Genomic DNA, 22,357 nt, shown 5'->3' on the forward strand with positions numbered 1-22,357 from the left:
TACTGTGTATATATGCATCTACCGTGTATATGTGTATATACTGTGTATATATGCATCTACCGTATATATGTGTATATACTGTGTATATATGCATCTACCGTATATATGTGTATATACTGTGTATATATGCATCTACCGTATATATGTGTATATACTGTGTATATATGCATCTACCGTATATATGTGTATATACTGTGTATATATGCATCTACCGTATATATGTGTATATACTGTGTATATATGCATCTACCGTATATATGTGTATATACTGTGTATATATGCATCTACCGTATATATGTGTATATACTGTGTATATATGCATCTACCGTATATATGTGTATATACTGTGTATATATGCATCTACCGTATATATGTGTATATACGCATCTACCGTATATATGTGTATATACGCATCTACCGTATATATGTGTATATACTGTGTATATATGCATCTACTGTATATATGTGTATATACTGTGTATATATGCATCTACTGTATATATGTGTATATAATGTGTATATATGCATCTACTGTATATATGTGTATATACTGTGTATATATGCATCTACTGAATATATGTGTATATACTGTGTATATATGCATCTACTATATATATGTGTATATACTGGGTACATATGCATCTACTGTATATACTGTGTAAATGTGTGTATATGTGTATGCATGCATCGACTGTATATACGTGTATATACTGTGTAAATGTGTGTATTTGTGTATGTATGCATCGACTGTATATACGTGTATAATGTGTAAATGTGTGTATATGTGTATGTATGCATCGACTGTATATACGTGTATATACTGTGTAAATGTGTGTATATGTGTATGTATGCATCGACTGTATATACGTGTATATACTGTGTAAATGTGTGTATATGTGTATGTATGCATCGACTGTATATACGTGTATATACTGTGTAAATGTGTGTATATGTGTATGTATGCATCGACTGTATATACGTGTATATACTGTGTAAATGTGTGTATATGTGTATGTATGCATCGACTGTATATACGTGTATATACTGTGTAAATGTGTGTATATGTGTATGTATGCATCGACTGTATGCATCGACTGTATATACGTGTATATACTGTGTAAATGTGTGTATATGTGTATGTATGCATCGACTGTATATACATGTATATACTGTGTAAATGTGTGTATATGTGTATGTATGCATCGACTGTATATACGTGTATATACTGTGTAAATGTGTGTATATGTGTATGTATGCATCGACTGTATATACATGTATATACTGTGTAAATGTGTGTATATGTGTATGCATGCATCGACTGTATATACGTGTATATATGTGTATATACTGCGTAAATGTGTGTATATGTGTATGTATGCATCTACTATATATACGTGTATATACTGTGTAAATGTGTGTGTATTTGTATGTATGCATCTACTGTATATACGTGTATATACTGTGTAAATGTGTATATACTGTGTATCTACTGTGTATGGGTACATTCACACGAGGTATGCCCAACATGCGGGCACCGCCATGTGCTGGAGAGGAGGAGGAGGTGATCCCTCCTCTCTTCATAGAAAAAAGCGTTGAGCGGCCACACACACGCAAAAAGATAGAGCATGCTCTATCTTTCTGCAATGTATGGCACGGATTGGTGCCACACATGTGTGGCACTGTACCGCTGCCGGGCCGCCATTGCCCTCTATGGGGACGTATATGAGGCCGCAAATTTGCGGCCGCATGTACGTCCCCCCAGACGGCCGTGTGAATGAGCCCTAAATATGTATATACTGTGTATATATGCATATACTGTGCATATATGTTTATACTGTGTATATATGTATATGCTGTGGATATATGCATAGATGCATATACAGGCAGTCCCCGGGTTACATACAAGATAGGGTCTGTAGGTTTGTTCTTAAGTTGAGTTTGTATGTAAGTCGGAACTGTATACTTTATCATTGTAATCCCAGCCAGAACTTTTTTGGAATCTGTGACAATTGTATTTTAAAAATGTTGGGTTGTCATAAGAACCAGGATTAACAATAAAGCTTCATTACAGACACCTGTGATAACTGTTACAGCTGATCATTGTAGCCTATGACTAAAGTACAATAAATTACCAATATCCAGAGGTCCGTTTGTAACTAGGAGTCGTATGTAAGTCGAGTGTTCTTAAGTAGGGGACCGTCTGTACTGTACTTATACACGCATAAATTTATATGCACATATATAGGTGCACCTTTAAATATATGTATATATGATGTGTGTTTTTATATATGCTATGTATATGCTCTATATAGTGAGTGAGTGTGTGTGTGTGTTTGTTGCTGTGCGTGCGTGTGTGTGCGCGTGTGTGTGTGTGTGTGTTGCTGTGCGGGCTGAGGTGTATGTTACATGGGACTGCATATCTGGTAGCGGTGAAGGTAGATATAAAGATGTGTTACAGGGGGGCGAGGCGGCTGTATGTAGCTGTGTTACTGGGGGCGAGGCGGCTGTATGTAGCTGTGTTACTGGGGGCGAGGCGGCTGTATGTAGCTGTGTTACTGGGGGCGAGGCGGCTGTATGTAGCTGTGTTACTGGGGGCGAGGCGGCTGTATGTAGCTGTGTTACTGGGGATGAGGCGGCTGTATGTAGCTGTGTTACTGGGGACGAGGCGGGTGTATGTAGCTGTGTTACTGGAGGCGAGGCGTCTGTATGTAGCGGTGTTACTGCGGGGATAGTGGATAGTGAGCAGGAGGACGTGTGTGCACGCTACAATCAGTGGGGGCCTCCACCAGATTTTGCGCCCAGGGGCCCCCACCAACCTTAATCCGGCCCTGGGCGCCGGCCTTCCTGTAAGGAAGGAGTGTGCTGGTTGGAGAACCACTGCCACCTCATGAGACCTGCCAGGCTCTGGACACATCCCCTGTGCCCATAAAGCATCCTGAATTACACCTAAAATACATCAGCCATGCAAATCTAATGACAAAACAGGCACAACACTGAAAACAAACATGATGAACTTTATTACACCATTTTGCAGAGGCAAGCGCTGCATAATTGTGTGCACTATACAAATAAAGATTCAAAATGACATTAGATAAAATCTCCCCCGCCCTGTGCACTTAGTAGGGTTACATTCACAGGTGCTTTTTAGTGAGCACATGCGTTTCAATGGAAAAGCCTAGGCAATTGGGCCAAGCACCAGCCAAATTCTTTATTTATACAGAATTGAGAATTTTATCCAAGTTACAAATTGACAGTTCATGCAAAGTAACATTAGACTGCTTGATGTAATGCAACCACTATTCGGAAAAGGTGTTTCTCCGCCAGGTGACCACAGAACAAGTCTTTCTGCAAAAAAAAAAAAAAAATTAACCCTTGTTAAAATTTCACTATATGGTATTTCAGCCCACTAGATTTAACCCTTCAGGGTGCAGTCACACATTGCAGTTAAAACTGCATCACAATTAGTTTTGCGTTGGTTTTAGGTGGTCTTATTTTAACAAGCGAAAGACATCAAATCAACAGGTGAATGAAATTTGTGGAACAGCTTTCTCTTTCAAAATTAGATTCACCAATTTAGTTCATGTCTTTCACCTGTCAAATTGACAAAACTGCACCCAAAACCACCTCAAAACTGTGGCAGTTAACCACAACGTGTGACTGCACCCACAGGCTGTGTTCAGTTGTAGACAAATTTGTATTGCATTAACCACTAGAAAATGTAACAAGATGTCAATTAATGTTGGGAAAACAATGTAATTAGGCAAATCTCAAAATCATTGCATGGAAGAAATGCATTGAAGAGTTTTGCCCAATTAAATGGCCTTTTAACGTTCAGTTTAAAGGGAACCTACCACCACAAATCTACCTATAAAGGTAGATCGGGTGGTAGGTGGATCAATGGGAGGAGAGGATAGCCCTTTTAAGGGCTAATCCACATGTCCCCGCACTTTTTTAGTAACTTTTATGCAAATTTTATTATGCGGCTACTGGGGCATGGAGTAGCCACATCTTAGGTTACATGGCGCGGCTACTCCACGCCCCGGTAGCCACTTTACCCCTTCTACTCACCATCTTCGGTGCGCATCTGTTTGTAGCTGCGCGCCCTCGTCTGACGATCCTGCAGTCTGCACACGCGCAGAACAGCAGGCCTGCGCGGTCACTGCTCCGAAGCCGGGGCTGCACAGAGGGTGGTGACAGCTGCCATTTTTGGTTTGTTTTTTAAGCATGCGTTCAGTCAATTTTAAAACGCATCAATTTGAACCCGTCATTAACCCTTAGGCGCACCTGGATGTTATAGTACATCCCTGCGGCTAGATACTTGGCACACCGGGATGTAGTATAACATCCTGCTTCTGGCACCAGCTCATGAACAGAACCAGCACCAGAAGCAGCGGCTGTCAACGCATGCCAACACCATCGATCGGAGCAGACTTAGATCGTGGGTGTTAAATCTGAGCTTGGAGGTGTTGCTGGTTTGGAGGGGGGGGGGGGGAAAGAAATCTACTCCTTCCCCCTCTGGCCTCTTTAATTCCCCTTCCCCTCCTTTCCTCTCCCTTTCCTTTCTGATCCTCCCCTCCCCACAGGTTTTTCCTCTTTCATCCATAAACTGATTGTTATTACTGTGCCTCACCGTTTAATATTATAGACAGATGTTCGTGACTCATTAGATAATTTCTGTGTATATTGAATTGTCTTTATCACCTAGTCGCTCCCTAAGAGCGCTGTTTGTAAAGAAAAATTTTCTACTTTTATTTATGTTTTGTTTATGAAAAATTCTCAATAAAAACGTAATACGAAAAAAAAGATCGTGGGTATTAACCCCTTACATGCTGCGGCGTATAAGGGTGTTCCTGCTATGGATTGGATCTCCCGTGCCACTTACCGGGGAATCTGATCCTCTTCTGCGCAGCCCCAAAGTCTGCCAAGTGCTCCAGGGCTGCCCGATCTCCTTGGAAGTCAGACCCCTTCTGGGTCTGACTAAACTGTCAGAGCATGCTCTACAATAAGATAGTACTGTAGAGTAGTGTATTGGATTTGAACCAGCGATCAGAGCATCGCTGGTTCAAGTTAAAGTATGTACAAGGAGAAAAAAAAACAAAAAAAAAAAACAAAAAAAAAAAACAAAAAAAAAAAAACCACCCTATAGGTCAGTGATGGCTAACCTATGGCACTGGTGCCAGAGGTGGCACTCAGAGCCCTTTCTGTGGGCACTCAGGCCATCACCAGAGATGACTCCAGGTATCTTCTTGCAGTCCCAGACAGCCCAGGACTTGCTGTGCACAGAGCCATTTTAAAGTGACAGCTCTACCTGGGACCATTTTCTGCTTTATTGGTGTCAGGGTGCTGGTATCAATGAAAACTGTGACAGAGAAGGGAGTATAAATCACAAATTACATTTCTGTGTTGGCACTTTGCAATAAATAAGCGGGTCTATGTTGTAGTTTGGGCACTCGGTCTTTAAAAGGTTTGCCATCACTGCTATAGGTCCACAATAAAAAAAATGCAATTTATAGCCTGTACAATGTGACATAGCAAATCTGAGCTGCATGACACCTCCTTCCCTTCTATTCCCGTCTGTGCGCCCATACAGCAGGTTACCACCACATATGGGGTATCAGTGTACTTGTGAGAAATTAAGATTTAGAAACCTACCGGTAAATCAGTTTCCACTAGTCCACCATGACGGCCACCTGGAGGATGCCCTTTGACCTCTGTGGGAACAGGAAGGAGAGAGGTTAAAAGTCCCCTCCCAGCATCCTCCCACCAGTGTCTATCAAATAACCACACCTGGAATGGATGCAACTGTATTTATTAGTATGTTAAGTCACACACCTGAATACAACAAAACAAAAATATTAGGGAGGGAATAAATAGGCCGTCATGGTGGACTAGTGGAAACTGATTTACCGGTAGGTTTCTAAATCTTAATTTCCACCACGTCCCCCATGACGGCCACCTTGAGACTTATCAAATGAGATGATAAGCTAGGGTGGGATAACTGATTGAAGCACCTTCCGAAGGCCAAATCTTTATTTTTAGGAATGTCCAATCTGTAATGTTTAATGAATGTATTTTGGGAAGCCCAAGTTGCTGCCCTGCAGATTTGGTCTAACGTAGCTCCCCTTCTTTCTGCCCACGAAGTAGACATGGCTCTTGTGGAGTGGGCCTTTATGTTCGATGGAACTGGTTTGTTCTGTAGGCTATAGCACTTTGAGATTGCCATCTTGAGCCATCTAGCGATCTTGACCTTAGATGCCTTTTTTCCCTTGTTGGGCCCCTGGAATTGAATGAAGAGGTTATTATCTACTCGCCATTTCTCGGTGGATTGAAGGTATTTTAATACCATGCGCCTTACATCAAGAGTATGCCATTCAGCCTCCCTGGAGGATGTCGGATTATTGCAAAAGGATGGTAGGATAATTTCCTGGTTTCTGTGAAAATCCGAGACCACCTTTGGAAGAAAAGCAGAGTCAAGAGTTATAATAATTCTGTCATCTAAAATCTTTAAGTAAGGCTCTTGTATAGAGATGGCTTGGAGTTCTCCTAGTCTTCGGGCTGAGGTTATAGCTATCAGAAAAACTGTTTTTAGAGTCAGGTTTCTGATATCAATATTTTCTATTGGTTCGAATGGACCTTTAGTTAAGGCATTGAGAACCAAAGTAAGGTCCCAGGTAGGGATTTTAGTAAGGACCTGAGGATGGATCCTAGAAGAGGCGGTTATAAATCTTTTTACCCACCTATTGTCCATAAGGCAGCAGTCATGAAAGGCACCAAGGGCAGACACCTGCACTTTTAAGGTGCTTGTGGATAGACCCTTTTCTAATCCAGCTTGCAGGAACTCCAACACCTGAAAGATATTAGGGTTATCTTGTGATGGAGGTTTATCCCCACAAAAAGATAAATTTTTTCCATATTTTATGATATATGGCAAATGTCACTGGTTTTCTACTCGCCTGTAAAGTGTTCACCACCTTTGATGAAAGACCCTTCCTTAACAGGAGTTCCCTTTCAGGATCCAAGCCGATAGGTCGAAGTAGCTCGGCCTTGGATGAAGAACGTTCTCCGGAGGAAGTAGGATGGGTTCCTGAAGAGCCATGGATCTCAGAAGAGGGTACCAACTCTTCTTCCTCCAGTTCGGGCAGATTAGTATTACCCTGGCTTTGTCCAGGTAGATCTTGCGTAGTACTCTTGAAATCAGGGGAATTGGGGGAAAGGCATATGCTAGTGGCTGGTCCCAAGTATGGCTGAATGTGTCCAGAGTCGAGAATGGTTCTCTTGTGTCTAGAGAATAAAAAAGGTTGCATTTTGTATTCTCTCTTGAAACAAACAGATCTATGAGTGGTTTCCCCCATAAGGTGATCAGATGGTCGTAAATCTCCTGCTTTAGGCACCATTCGTTCGGTAAGAGTGTTTTTCTGCTCAGGAAGTCGGCTGTTAGATTCTCTTTTCCACGAAGATGGGTTGCAGAGAGAGAGATTGGCAATTGTCCTCTGCCCATTTGAAGATTTTCTGTGATAGGGCCAGTAACTCCGGAGACCTGGTTCCCCCTTGTCTCCTCAGATATGATACAGTGGTGGTGTTGTCGGATAATATCAGGAGGTGTGAATTCCTTAGGCGAGACCTGTTGGATCTCAGAGTTTCCCAAACCGCCCGTAATTCTCTGAAGTTGGAGTATTTGGCACTGATTTCCTGAGTCCATTGACCCTGTACCAGTTGATCCTGAAAACAAGCGCCCCAACCTGACTTGCTTGCATCCGTCTGGATGGTAATCAGGGGCTGTTGGATCCATGGGACGCCCCTTCCTAAGTTCCTTGTATCTAGCCACCACAGAAGATCTCGTCTGACGCTCAGCGGGATCTGGTCCCTTTTCTCTAATCCTCTTGGTGATCTGTCCCAGGATGAAAGGATCCAGCTTTGGAGAGATCTGGAATGGTTTTGGCACCATGATACTGCTGGGATACTGGCTGTCATCTTCCCTAAAAGCTTCATCGCTGTCCGGATTGAAACGTATGTTTTTTTCCCGAATGATAATACGAGGTGTCGGATGTTGTCCTTCTTGTCATGCGGAAGAGAAGATATTTGACGACATGAGTCTAAGATTACTCCTAAGAATTTTATCTGGGTAAGGGGGGAAAGACTTGACTTCTGAAAGTTGACGATCCACCCCAGGCTTGTGAGTGTAGAAATCGTGAAATCTCGAGACCTGACTAGGTCTAGGCTGGTATTGGCTATAATCAGGAAGTCGTCTAGGTAGGGAACGACAGACACATCCTGATTTCTTAAGAAAGCCACCACCTCTATCATCAGTTTGGAAAATACCCTGGGAGCAGAAAATATTCCGAAGGGTAGTGCACAAAACTGAAAGTGGTGAGTTACCCCTTCCAAGGAAAGAACAGAGAATCTTAAATATTTCTGAGAGGAAGGGTGGATAGGAACGTGAAAATAGGCGTCCTTTAAGTCTATGGTGCACATAAAGGAGTTTTGGTGGATGAGGGGTATAGCAGATCTTACCGACTCCATCTTGAAGCGTCTGTATATTATGAAGTGATTTAATCCTTTCAAGTTTATTATGAGACGGTTCGATCCGTTGGGCTTTTTTACTGTGAACAGAGGGGAGTAGAAACCTTGTTCCTCTTGATTGAGTGGAACTCTCAGGATGGCCCCCAGTTGTAGCAGGTTCTGGACCTCCTGCCAGATTGTGACCTGTGTAGAAGGAGAAGATGAGGATGGATAGAAAAATCTTTGTGGGGGAAGACGGGAGAATTCTATTCTGTAACCATTTTTTACAATGTCTCTTGCCCAGAGATTTGATGTAATCTTCTCCCACTGAGAAGTATAAAACTTGAGTCTTCCCCCAACCCTGGCGTCACTGCTTCTTACTTTTGGATGGGTCACTGTTTGACGAGAACAAGAAGCCACGACCTCTGCCTCCCTTGGAATAGCTCCAACGGCCTTGTTTGCCCTTCCCTCTGTAGCTCTCCCTTTGGTCCCTGGGGCCACGAAAAATTTTTCTCTTTGTGTCGGGACGATTTTCTGGAAACCCCATCTTTTTGTCGGTAGCTTTCTCGAGAATGACATCGAGGTCCGGCCCGAAGACAAACTCGCCTGCAAAGGGGATTCCACACAATTTTGTTTTGGAACGTATGTCCCCTCCCCATTGCTTTAACCAAAGCACTCTCCTTGATGCGTTGGATAGGGCCCCTTCTTTAGCTGAAAACCGGATGGACTCCGCCGAGGCATCAGCTAGAAAGGCTGTTGCTAATTTAAGGAGAGGAATATTCTCTAGGATAACTTCTCCGGGAGTATGGTCTTTAACGTGGTTTTCCAGCTCCTTCAGCCAGAAGAGTAGTGTTCTGGCTACCGAGGTAGCCGTCAGGTTAGTCTTCAGATTTAGCATAGATGTATCCCATGCTTTCCTGAGTAGTGCCTCGGATTTACGATCCATAGGGTCCCGTAGTTGCCCCGCATCTTCAAATGGTAAATCCATCTTCTTGGATACCTTGGAGACTTGTACATCCACCTTAGGACATGCGTCCCAGATGTTCGAATCATCAGGCTCGAACAGAAGTCGTTTTTTGAAATTTTTGGAGACCGTTATTTTCTTTTCTGGTTCTTGCCATTCTGCTGTAATCAGATCCTTCAAGGTATCATTGACAGGAAAAACCCTTCGTTTTTTTAGACCTCAGTCCTCCAAAGAGATCCTCTTCGACTGATCTAGGCGGGATTAGATCTTCAATATTTATATTCAAAATATTTTTATCAGATTTTTTCCTTTTGATTATAATAACACAAGAAACATAGACAGTTATACAGATGAAAGTACTCAGCATGTAAAAAAGAGAACACACAACCTTGAGGCAGGGGTCACGCAGGACCACACAGTATATAGACATTGGAAATATATCCTGTTTCGGGCCCGAAGGTCCGTTCTGAGATGTTTGTGGATAGTATAATCGTACATAGGAGGTCAAGCATGGCTGCCGCCCTGCCAGTTATGCGGAAAATGTAACATTATTCATAACTGAAGCCATAATAGGGAAGGAACATTGTTATTAAAGTTGTGGATAGCAGCAAAGGAGACCCCACGCAACCTTGTCATGAGGCTCCATTCATTATGCTGCTCTCTGATGACATCACCCCATATGGCTTTGATAATCTAACAGATATATAGGAACTACAATAACAAAATAAGAACAGTTTTGAGAAAGAGAAAGAAAAGAGAAAAAGAGAAAATAAAAAAAAAAAAAGGGGGGGGGAAGAGGGGGAAGAAGATAGAGGGGGGGGGGGGAGGGGGAGAAAAGAAGAATAAAGGAAAGGTTCAGGATAGGGGGGGAAAATGAGTGGAGAGGAGAGGGGGGGCAGGAACACACATCCAGGGCTAAGGATTGACACAGACAAATACCCAGGCGACATGGACTACAAATTGAACCAGTCTTTAGACAAATAAGTTGTTATACTCCGTAGTCTCTTTGAAGAGGAACCACGGCTGCCATAATTCCCCGAACTTCCCCGTTGTCTGATTGACTTCTGCGGTAAGTTCCTCCATACGGCATATGTTACTCATCTCCCGCACCCAATCAACGAATGGCGGGGTAAGGGGAGACCTCCAATAGCGTGGAATAACTGAACGGGCCGCGGTTAGGAAAAAGCGTAGAAGTCCCTTTTTTTGGGAACGGAAAGTTCCCGGAAGAACTGACAATAGGCCGATCTTAGGATTGAATGTGACCTTACGTCTGGTGACCGCAGTGTAGGTGCTAGACACTTTCTCCCAGAAAGGCTTAATTTTGTCACATTCCCACCACACATGAAGCATGGATCCACCATCACTCCCACAGCGCCAGCACACTTCTGGGACAGCAGGATAGTACCTATGCAGCATTTCGGGTACACGGTACCATCGAGTGAGAATTTTGTAGTTTTTTTCTTGTGCAGCGCAGGCAATAGAGAGTTTATGTGTGAAGGTGAACATTTTTTCCAGATCTTGGGGAGTAAGCTCCGTATTCAGCTCCTGTTCCCACCTGCCGATGTATCCCGGGTCGCCTGTGAGTCTTTCCGACTGTAATAGGGAATAAATTTGTGAGATAGCGTGGGGTTGGGGAGACCGTGAACTGAGAAGATCCTCAAAGGGCATCCTGCTCAAATCAAATGCAGCCCGTTCGCTTTCGACAAATGATCGCAATTGAGTATACTCAAACCAGGATAACCGAACATCCGGACATTTGAGCTGCAAAGCCTCAAATGTGGGAAAGGATCCATTCTCCATTATGCTACCCATACGAGGATCATTTGTATAGTGCCAAAGTAAGGAGTCCCTGTCCTTCCCCGGGGCGAACGCAGGATTGTGAAGAAGTGGCGTGAGGGGACCACGATTACGGGACAAAAGGCCCTTACGCAAAATTTTGTGCCAGGCTTCGATCGCTACACGGGGAAACCTTGCATGTTTTGCTAGGGATTGAAGTGCATGTTTACCTATCCAGGGAAGGTATCCCAGGGGGACTGAGGAGAATTTCTGTTCTAAAGCAACCCACTGCTTTGTCTTGGAATGAAATTGCCAATCTACGAGGCGTTGAAGAGTAACAGCCCAGTGATATATCTGTAGATCCGGGAGACCTGCCCCCCCAGCTGATTTAGGCCTAGTAAGTACCCGCCACCCTATCCTTGGTCTGTTGGATCCCCATACAAACCGAGTCATTGCTGATCTCAACCTCTTAAAAAAGGAAGGGGGTGGTGCTATTGGGGCCCCCTGGAAGAGATACAAAAACCTAGGAAGAATATCCATTTTGAGCACGTTTATCCTTCCAAACCAGGACAGCCTCTTTTTATCATAGCTTTTAAGATCTCTCAGAATGTGCTCCAATAGAGGGGCGTAATTAAGATTATATATCTCATCATAGGAAGGGGATATCTGTATACCCAAATATGTAATGTGATCGGTACGCCATCGGAATGGGAAGTTATCAGCCACGTGCTGTGCCTCATCTGGCGGCAGAGAGATATTTAGTGCTTCGGATTTAGTGTAGTTTATCTTGAAACTACTCAGGCGACCGTACCTTTCGAACTCATGGAGTAGAGCCGGAAGAGAAATTCGGGGCTGCGAGACGTACAATAATAAATCATCGGCGTATAGGGCCGCCTTGTATTGTGCGTCCCCTATGCATGCTCCATGGATGTTCGGGTTTTTCCTAATTGCTACCGCCAGATGTTCCATCACGATGGCGTATAACAAAGGGGATAGTGGGCACCCCTGTCTAGTGCCATTGTTAATCAGCAGAGGATCCGAAAGGGATCCATTAACCCTAACTCTGGCCGATGGACTAGTATAAAGAGCTACTACCTTGTCCACAAATCCCGGTCCTAGACCCATTTGCTTTAGTGCCTCTTTCATGAACCCCCAGTGGACCCTATCAAATGCCTTCTCCGCATCGATAGACAGGAGGCATAATGGGGTTTTAGATGATTTGGCCCAAGAGATCAGCAAAGCGGTTTTATTAAGATTATCCCGTGCTTTCCGCCCAGGCACAAAGCCGACTTGGTCGTTATGTATCACAGATGGCAAAAGTGGGCCTAATCTATTGGCCAGGATTTTGGAGTATAATTTGATGTCCACGTTTATCAAAGAGATGGGTCTGTAGCTACTAGGGGCCGTAGGGTCTTTGCCTGGCTTCGGTAATACACTTATATGGGCCTCCAACGATTGGGGGGCAAATGGGGTGCCAGTAGATATAGAGTTAAACACCCTGGTGAGAAATGGGGTGAGGGATTCTCTCATGAGTTTATAAAACGCGGGCGTGAACCCATCAGGTCCAGGACTCTTGCCTGAAGGGGTTTCCCTGATAGCATGATGCACCTCCCCCTCTTCTATTGGTTGCTCCAATGATTCAGTAGAATCACTAGTGATCCCCGGTAGCGCGGTGTCAGAAATATACTCCTGTATGCGATCTAGAAGGGCCCCCTCTCCCATATCTGCAAACTGTGGCCGGATGTTATATAACGCATCATAATAACTACGGAAGGTCTCTACAATCTCCCTTGGGTTATGTGTAAGCCCCCCATTAGCAGTCTTTATTTTAGGCATGAACGTTGCAGCACTGCGCGGGTGTAGAAGCCTCGCTAGTGGCCTTCCACATTTATCGGCATATTCATACAAATATCGGGAAAATTGAGTTCTATGATGAAGGTGGGCCTGGTCAAGTAGTCCCCTCAATGTCTCCCTTTTCCCCGTAAGTTGCGCCAGGAGGTCAGGAGCTAAGGAGGATTTATGGCGGGACTCCAAATCACTGATCTCCCGTGCTAAGGATGTGATTTTCGCACCCTTCTCCCTCTTCAAACGAGTGCCATGCCTAATGAATACCCCGCGGAACTCCCCTTTAAGGGTTTCCCACACCAAGGGAAGAGGTGTTGATTCACCCGAGTGTGTTGCTAGGAAATTATCCATAGAGGACTTAAGTTCGGTGACACATAAAGGGTCCTTTAGCAAATTATCATTAAGTCGCCAGTTCCAAGCCCGGCGCATTGAGTTAGGCAGTGACACTGTGAAGAAGATAGGAGCGTGGTCGGATAGAACTATGTTGCCTATTGTCGCCGTGGGCTGCCATTCCAACATCTTGTGACTGACTAAAAATGTGTCGATTCTACTATACGAGCCATGGGCAGAGGAATAAAAAGAGTAGTTTCTGTCTACAGGGTGTAGGATACGCCACACGTCTATGAGGCGTAGAGCATGAAGGTCGCGTTTCAAGGAGTGCATGTGCCTAGCAGAGACATTGCTACGTCCCGATGAGGTATCTAAGGTGGGATCCATTGGGAAATTACAGTCCCCCCCTGTAATGAGTGTGCCCTCAGCAAACTCTGACAGACAACGCAGGATAGATCGACAGGCAGGTATGGCCTGGGTGTTTGGCAGATACCAATTGGCCACTGTGAAAGTCATATTTTGAATACCCAATTTAATAAAAATGTACCTTCCGTTGGGGTCTATTCTAGTGTCCATGACTGTGTGCTGAAGAGACCTATGAAGGCCAATAGAAACGCCTTTAGAGCGAGCATCTGGGTTGGCACTATGATGCCAATCTGTGAAATACCGGTCGCGTATGGTGGGAATGTGCCCCACTTTAAAGTGGGTCTCCTGTAGGAAGAGTATCTGCACCCGTTGTTTATGCATCCCGTATAAGATTTGCGATCTTTTCTGTGGGACATTGAACCCCCTAACGTTGAGGGATCCCACCTTTAACGTAGCCATTCGATGTATTACTGCCGCCAAAGGATTAGTTACAAGGGATCACTTGCTACAGAGACAAGAGGACAGGGGTGAGGAGGTAAAGGAGGGTAAGATTTGCAGAGAGAGGAGGGGGAAAGGAGTAGATAAAGAAGACAGAGACACAAAAATAAACAGGAGGTAGGGTAAGGGGATAAGTGTAAGTCTGCACCTAAGTACAGAACAATTGGGGCAATATAAAACTACGTCACGAACAAGCCTGCTGCTCGTAACACCCCAAAGGGACGGTGAATTTCCATGGAAGGCGCTCCCGGGGCCCAGAAGCTACCAGCCCATATATTTTGAAAGAACATAGGAAGGAGGTGAGTGGGGAAGAAAAAGGTGTCCCCCCCCCCCCCTCTCCACCCCTCTTAACTAGTCATCACCCAAAGACAACCAGGTGCCTATACCAAACATCAGTTAGTACATATGCAAATCACAAGGACATTTAAACAAGATAAACGCCCTCAAATACCAAAATAACAATGGAACCTCTCGAGACGGTATCATCAATGACAGTCCACGACCTGATGCCTGCTATGAAATTAAGGAACATTAGGTAAATCAGATAATAACAACACTGTGGAATAACTTACAACGTCCATAGCTGAGGTATACTGGGTCATCAGGATGTGGAGGCCAAAAGGCTCAGAAGAAGGCCCAGAAGACGGAAACTTCGACTCTCACCAGAAGAAGCCTCATCTCGGAGGTTGCGGGTCTGGGCCCATTTGATGATCATCCCGGTGATTCATGGATCGCCTACGCTGCCTTCGCCGTGGATTCCTCTGTGGTCTCGGGGGTGGTGCCCCCTAGGTTTCAACCGGCCAATCCAGAATGTTGACGGGAGGGAGACCCAGGGCCTCAGTGAAAACCGGGATATCGCTAGGATGGCGGAGAATATGCGTCTGGCCATTCTGACGCACTTGTAAACGAAAGGGGAATCCCCATGAGTATTGAAGTGCTTTCTGTCGGAGGGAATCCAACACAGGACGCAATGCTTTGCGCTTCATCAAGGTTAGCCTGGATAGATCTGGGAGGAATTGCACCATAGAACCCTTGAAGCGTATTTCCCCTTGTTCCCTGGCACAGTTCATAATGGATTCTTTAAGTTGGTACCGATGGACCCTGCAGATTATGTCCCGTGGTCTATTCGGATCAGGGGATTTAGGGCCAAGGGACCTGTGGGCACGGTCAAGCTCTAATGGTGTATCTGCCGGAACGCCCAGGACCACGTTAAAGAGCTCTTGCAGGCTGGAATGTATAGCAGAAGGGTCAATGGATTCGGGGAGGCCCCTGACCCTAATATTATTCCTCCGGCCACGATTTTCCAGATCATCAAGGTGGTCGGATAACGCCAGAAGCTGGGAGGAATGCGAAGCCAGCTGTGCCGAGTGAGCCGCCAGCCTTTCTTCAACATTACGTTGGGAGGTCTCCGCTGTGGACACTCTCTTCAATATGATGTACTTCGTCCCTGAGGGTAGATATTTCAGATCTGTAGGATTGTTCGAGCCTGGAGACATAGGACTCCATGTCCTCTCTAGTGGGTATTGTGCGGATGTGCGCTCGCAGGGCTCTGATGTCCGCCAACACTTCCATATCCAATGAGATTCTCTGGGGATACATATGATGTTGGGACGCTTGATCCATTACAGGAACGCCACATTGTACTGAAGTAGTTGAAATAGAGCCAGCAGCATGCGTTGAGGAGGGGCACAATGCTGGAGAGGGCAAGGACACCTCATAGTTGGCTTGTTGTCCTGACCACTCAGGAGCCATTGGATTCAGTCCCTGAGGTGACATGGGCCACAGGGTCGGGGGCACCACATCCACAGGGGGGGGGGGGGGGGGAGCGAGGCTTGTGAGGAACCCCAGTGGGGTGATAAAGCCAATGACTGGCATGGTGAGGGAAGCTGCTCTACTGCCTGAGGAGGGCGCACTGTAGTGGATGACATGCTGGCCTGCACTGTGTGCTTGTGGGGCCTGTCAGCCAAGGCTGAGTCGCTTACCCAGCTGCTGGCCATGGTCTCTCCATCTCTTTGTGGCGCAGGGGATCGTGCGCCTGCGTCACCGGTCCCGTCCTGATGCGCCAGACTTTCGCGCTCCTCTGCGCTCCGCGGCGCCATCTTGGCCGTGCCACGTGGAGACCCCGAAGTGCCCAGAGTTACTGGCGTTAGTGGCCGTTCTCCTCGGCCCGGGTTAGGGGAATCCAGGATAGAGCGTTCCGGTTGCGGGGCCACCGGAGCTCCTGGCCGCGCAGTGGTCCCCGCCTCCGATGCGGCCAGAACAACGAGGTCCGCCGCCATTGCCGGAGCGCCGACCGCAGCTGCAGGAGAAGAGCGGCCCGTCATATAAGTCGCGATGTGGCGGGTCGATGGCCTGGATAGTGGGGTGGAAGCAGCCCTGGCACCTCTCCTCTTCTTGGCACCCATGCAGGAGGTAAGATGTGGGGTGAAGACGGTGATTTGAGCCGATTTCTCTGGGCCCAGCACGGGAGCTCTCAGGAGACACAGCCTTACGCTTCCATGGCCAAACCACGCCCCCTATATCTTCAATATTTAGAGTATCCCTTACTGCTTTGAGTAGTCTATCCATTTCTTCAATAGGAAACAGATACCTGGCTTCAGATTCTTGTAAATCAGAATACGTTATTTCTGAATCTCTATAAGAACATGACGGAGATTCGGAAACGTCCGAATCCGATGCTGGAGTGGCTAAATCAGGATCCATACGGGCTCTTTTAGGGGAGGGACCCTGAGGAGCCTGAGAGGTTGAGGCGAGCGATACAAATTTTTCTTCGATAAACTCCTTAATCTCATCCATAAAGGAGGTTTTTTCGTCTCTCAATAACTTATCTATGCAAGATTTACATATCGGTTTCTTATGCGTATCAGGTAATTTGCTAATGCACATATTACATCTTCTGCTCTGAACATCAGATGATTTTGATCTTGATTTCGCCACTTTGCCCCCTTTCTCCTGCTTCTCCTCCTTGCCTTTCCCCTTTCCACCAGATTCCTCCTGGAAGGGAAGGAGGAGAATTTGTTGCAGGAGACCAAAACAGATACAAATATATACACATGTAACATGTGGAGGACACCTCCAGCGCACTTACGAGTACCAGCGGGTGGAGAGAGCCTGCATCTGCCTCTTCAGACATGGCTGTGACGGCAGGGAGACAAAACACACGGCTGCACAAGAGTCCAGAACAAGACCTTGAACTTAGACCTCAGATCAACATGTATCCGCAAAAACCTGACTTAAATACCTTCTAGGGGAGCCCATCCCCCTGTTGAAGGCTGCAGCCGGCGTTCATGCTCCGGGACCCGGCATCGGAGCGTCACTTCCGGTCGCGCCGGAAGTCGTCATCTGACTCCGCGCGACACACCGGGATTTCTGATTTAAGGCGCACGGAGCGCCACCGCTCTCCCTTAGGCGCCGCTGCCAGCGGGACGAGCGGTGCTTACCAGGCCGGACGGGGATGACCAGGGAGGGCCGGAGCCGCCCGTGGACCCGACCTGCGTGGCTTGGTCGAGGACCGCGCGACGGTTAGGGTTTGTGTCCCCCCTTACACCTGGATGATGCAAGGAGAGAGCTTCTCTCCATCCTGACCCTGTGGGAACAGGAAGAACACTGGTGGGAGGATGCTGGGAGGGGACTTTTTAACCTCTCTCCTTCCTGTTCCCACAGAGGTCAAAGGGCATCCTCCAGGTGGCCGTCATGGGGGACGTGGTGGAAATTGGGCATCACACTGGAGTCTTTTCATTTAATCCATTACAATGGTAAAATTTTCCACATAAATTGAATGTATTGTCAAAAAAATATTACACCTATAGGGTTAACAAACTTAAGTGTTTTTCATAAAAATTCTAGTTATTTAGGCCTCAGTTAAATAAAAGTTGAGCAGGTCCATCTAAATATTAGTTTTGGGGATTTTCCCAAAAATGTGAAACACAGCACCCAAATTCTGAGCCTCATAACATTCTAGTGAAATATGTGGAATCTTAAAAAAACATCCAACATATGACATTTGGGAAACGCAAGTTACGAATTTGGGTGCTATGATCTGCATCAAGCGTAGAGAATCTAGAACTTTAAATTTAGCAAAAAAAATTATTTTCAGTTTTTTTTCATAACCAAACACGAAAGATATCATCCAAATTTTTTAAAACAAATTGAAGTACAATGTGTCACGAGAAAAACAATCTTATATTGTTCCAAAGCTTTTACACAGAACCACTGTCAGCTCACAGAACTAGATGGATCATAAAGTGTCTGCTAAGAGTCCCTGCGCACACTCTGGAATCTTACACTGACCATCACCAAGTGAGAAGCTAAAACAGCAATAAATCTGAGTATGAGCTTTGTAAAAATCACTAGGGGATTGAGATGTGAAAAGTTTTTCATAGGAAAATCTTTTTAAAAGGAGTATTCTAGGAATATGAACTTCTGATAAGTGAACACTGTATAAATTGTGACATCAAGTTTTGTTTTCTAATGTTCAGTTTTTCAGATGCAGTTTTTAGAAGAGGAACAACTCTTCCCAATGCCATGTTATCACCCATCTACACCAGCTTTTGGCTTCAAAACTGCACATATCAACGCACCCTTAGGCCGCGGTCACACGTTGCGTTTTAAGTTTTTTGATGGACTGCCAAAAATGGGTTAGAGTTGTCCAGTTAAGTTGGACCCCTCACAAAACATGCTAGGAACTCCACAGGATATTTGTCTCTATGGCCCTGAATGAGAGATATAGCAGAATATGGTGCTCAAACTGCACAGGTGCTTGTCACTCGCCCTCTGGTGTAAAATCATGGCTGGCGCCAGCACCCGGCTTACCCGGGCCCATGGCACACACTGACAACATAAGAAAACTCAATTACATCGGCATACTTTGCCGATGTAATTGAGGAAAGCGCCGCACTCAGTGCCAGCGCGGCTCATAGGGGGACGGCACCGCAAGCGGGCAGAGACAGATCACAATTGCATCGGCGCGGCCAATGTATTTCTGCTGCGTCTAATGGTGTGCAGGACGCTGGCCGACGTGATGACTTCATGCCGCCAGCGTCCCTGCTGCTGCACGATAGACGCTGCTCTCACACAGGAAGATGTAGCAGATGAAGAAGATGGGAGCAGCCCTTGAGGTAAGTTAGCGTTTATTATTTTTTTTTAATGTGTATTTAATTAAATTAATGGAGCCTGGGGGGGGTATATTAATTAATAGAGCCGGGGGGGGGGGGGGGGGGAGGGTATATTAATGAATAGAGCCCCGGGGGGGGGGGGGGGGGGTTATTAATGAATAGAGCCCAGGGGGCTGGGGTGTATTTTATTTGATGGAGCCTGGCTGGAGGGGGTGTATATTAATTGATGGAGCCTGGGGGGCTGTTTATTAATATTGGTTTCTTAAGGTCTGCGTTTTTAATGCCACCACATGAGCTACGGGGCCCAGTGAGGCACTCTTGCCCAGGGGCCCAGTGAAACCTGGAGCCGGCCCTGTGTAAAATAGAGCCCATTGTCAGTGGGGACCCATACCAGAGACCCCTAGAGATCAGCCAATCAGCTACCATCATCCAATGACCATAGTGCACTACATAGTGGCTGCATTTTGTACTGCAGCTTAGCCCTTTTTCCACTCGAATGTGGCCACATGCAGAACCATCTATAAGGAAAGTACACAGAATGTCTTAATTGTGAAACATCTGGCCAGTCAAGATAAACATTTTTAGAATAAAATATTGGTGATAATTGGCCATTCCCAACCCCATATGTTCATATACATAGCTCCCAACCATCCTGGATTTGGCAGGGTAGTCCTGGCGTTTGGGCACTGTCCTGGGTGGTTGGGAGGATGTACCGGCTTGACCCCACCCCACTAGAGCTGCAGAGCAGGGACCAGGATCAGCTCCTGCTGCTGTGCTCTATAGCAAGTGTTTGGAGGTAGCTGCTGTCCTGGATGGCCCCGTCCCCTTCCTGTCATCTCAGAGCTCCCGGGAGAGCAGGAAGCAGGAGTGCATGGGAAGGTGAAGAAGCAAGTAGCAAAGGTATTTTGTTTAAAACCCAGAACAGGAGAGGAAGGGGGGGGGGCACAGAAGTACATGGATGAAAAAAAAAAATTAAAGGGGTATTATATCATTAAATTACTTCTCAATATAGGAGTCTCAGGATGCATCAGATAGGAGTGCAGTCTTACCTAGTCCAGAGTCCAGGAGATTGACCTGTGAAGAAGGACAAGGATTACAATTCAACAAATCACTGTTGATTATATCCGTCAGTGTAGAAGGTGCTCAGAAAATATAGGAACGGTTATAGTTGTAATCATCCTAATCATTTGGCAGAATCAATTTCATCACTGCAACCACACAACATGGGCTATGGTGAAATTGATGGCACAACTTACCAGCTTTAGCCATGTGGTACATTCTTTTATTTATTAACCTAAAACAAGAGAAATTGGTCAGTGGTGCCAGTTATACTACACCTATACACATGTACGGTTCAGGGGTCAGGTCAGTATTAAACTTAGTCCACACATAATATTTGGGTTATTTGTGATGCTCCAAATGTGTGACCTGATAATTGAGTTCTAGATTAGTGGATGAGGCATGTAAAATCTGCTTGGTTTTGGGGTGCCAGTTAATATTAAATTAACAATATTCAATAGATCTTTATAGGGGATTTATTAAGGGTACAATACAGGGGAATACACATAGAGGGTAAACTAACTAAGGGACAGAGAGATGGTAGGGAAGGAAGTGCTCCAACTAAAGATCTGTATACCATCTTATATACAAACACACAGACCACACACATATGCCCATCATCCCACCTCCACCACTGTCTTGGCCAATCCAATGATGTAGAGTCAATACATTCTTATCACACAACTAGCAGGACAAGTAACTTGAGTCTTTGTTTCCCACAGGATCTGGGAGAATGTCCAGGGGGCAATGGCCTCCAGGTGTAATAGCACAGTCCATTGTTATCACATGCAGCTGTCTCTGCAATCTTTATTAGGGGCAATGTAGGCATTTATGGGTTAGTTCTTCCTCTGTCCACAAAGACCCTTAAACTGTCTCAAGCCACATCATGTCATATTTCCAACAAGGCATTATACATGCAGATGAATTAAACCCAAGGCTACATCGCAGCTCTAGACTAGGACTTCCCAGTCGGGTGGAGATTTCCACAACTATGTAGCTGCACCATTGCAGGCAGATACCAAGATTAGGGTTTAAACCATGAACAAGACTTGGCCTTAAGCTACAAGATATTAGCAGTATCTGCACTTTGACTTGAGTAAAGTTCATTATTGAATATCTTGTGTATTGAGGTAAAATCTAGTTAATCGAACACCCATGTAGTTTTATGAGAAATTTACTCACCAGGTCCATCAGGCAAGATGTTCCACATGCAGGTCCACTAAGGCATTGACCTGAAATCAGGAAGATTGAAGGTTTAGTTATTTAGAATTTGGATAAACACACGAGAACAATTCTGGGTGCTGTTATCTTTAAGATAAAAGAGACCTTGAAGCCAAATTTCTAAAAAAAAAAAATTTATCGGCCAACTGGACAATTGCCAGGATATACAGTGTCAGCCCTGGACCAGCTTCTATACTTTGTAAAAACCAATAAGTAGGTTTTAAAGGGGTTTTCCAACAAACAATTGCTGTGCCTGGCTGTAGCTTCATAGATTAATGAGCAGAACAGTCATGTGCGGCCGTCTGTTCCATTACTCTGACCAAGCAATGAGGGGGGTCTGACGATGTATGTGGGAGCTCCACTAATCAGCAAGTTGGCCCAGTCCTGTGGATAGGGCCCAACTTGTGTTTGTGGGAAAACCCCTTCAAGGGATTTTGCTCTTGACTCATTTATCCCCTATTGTTAGTCACAGGAAACATCAGATAGGAGCGAAAGACAAATCGTTTGTTCATCACCACCAGTCAGATGAACTATGAAATCATCATATGATCCTGGGCTAAACATTACGTGAACTATAGCATCCACACAAGTGGCTGCTAGCACTGGCTCATAGGCTGCAGAAACAAGAGAGTTGCCTCAACTCATATCCATGAATTGACATCTTGCACACTTACAGTATAGACAC

The 22,357-nt window shown here is 45.4% G+C and overlaps 2 non-coding genes across 2 annotated transcripts; both read right to left on the reverse strand.

Annotated features, from left to right (window-relative positions):
• Positions 1 to 20,531: 20,531 nt before the first annotated feature.
• Positions 20,532 to 20,606, reverse strand: LOC140105303 (small nucleolar RNA SNORD47). The gene has a single exon (XR_011850541.1). It is a non-coding gene; the product is annotated as a small nucleolar RNA SNORD47 (small nucleolar RNA).
• Positions 20,607 to 22,142: 1,536 nt separating this feature from the next.
• LOC140105307 (small nucleolar RNA snR60/Z15/Z230/Z193/J17) lies at positions 22,143 to 22,226 on the reverse strand. The gene has a single exon (XR_011850545.1). It is a non-coding gene; the product is annotated as a small nucleolar RNA snR60/Z15/Z230/Z193/J17 (small nucleolar RNA).
• Between the last annotated feature and the right edge of the window lie 131 nt (positions 22,227 to 22,357).

Source organism: Engystomops pustulosus, chromosome 10 (assembly GCF_040894005.1).
Source record: "Engystomops pustulosus chromosome 10, aEngPut4.maternal, whole genome shotgun sequence".
NCBI classification, from domain to species: domain Eukaryota; kingdom Metazoa; phylum Chordata; class Amphibia; order Anura; family Leptodactylidae; genus Engystomops; species Engystomops pustulosus.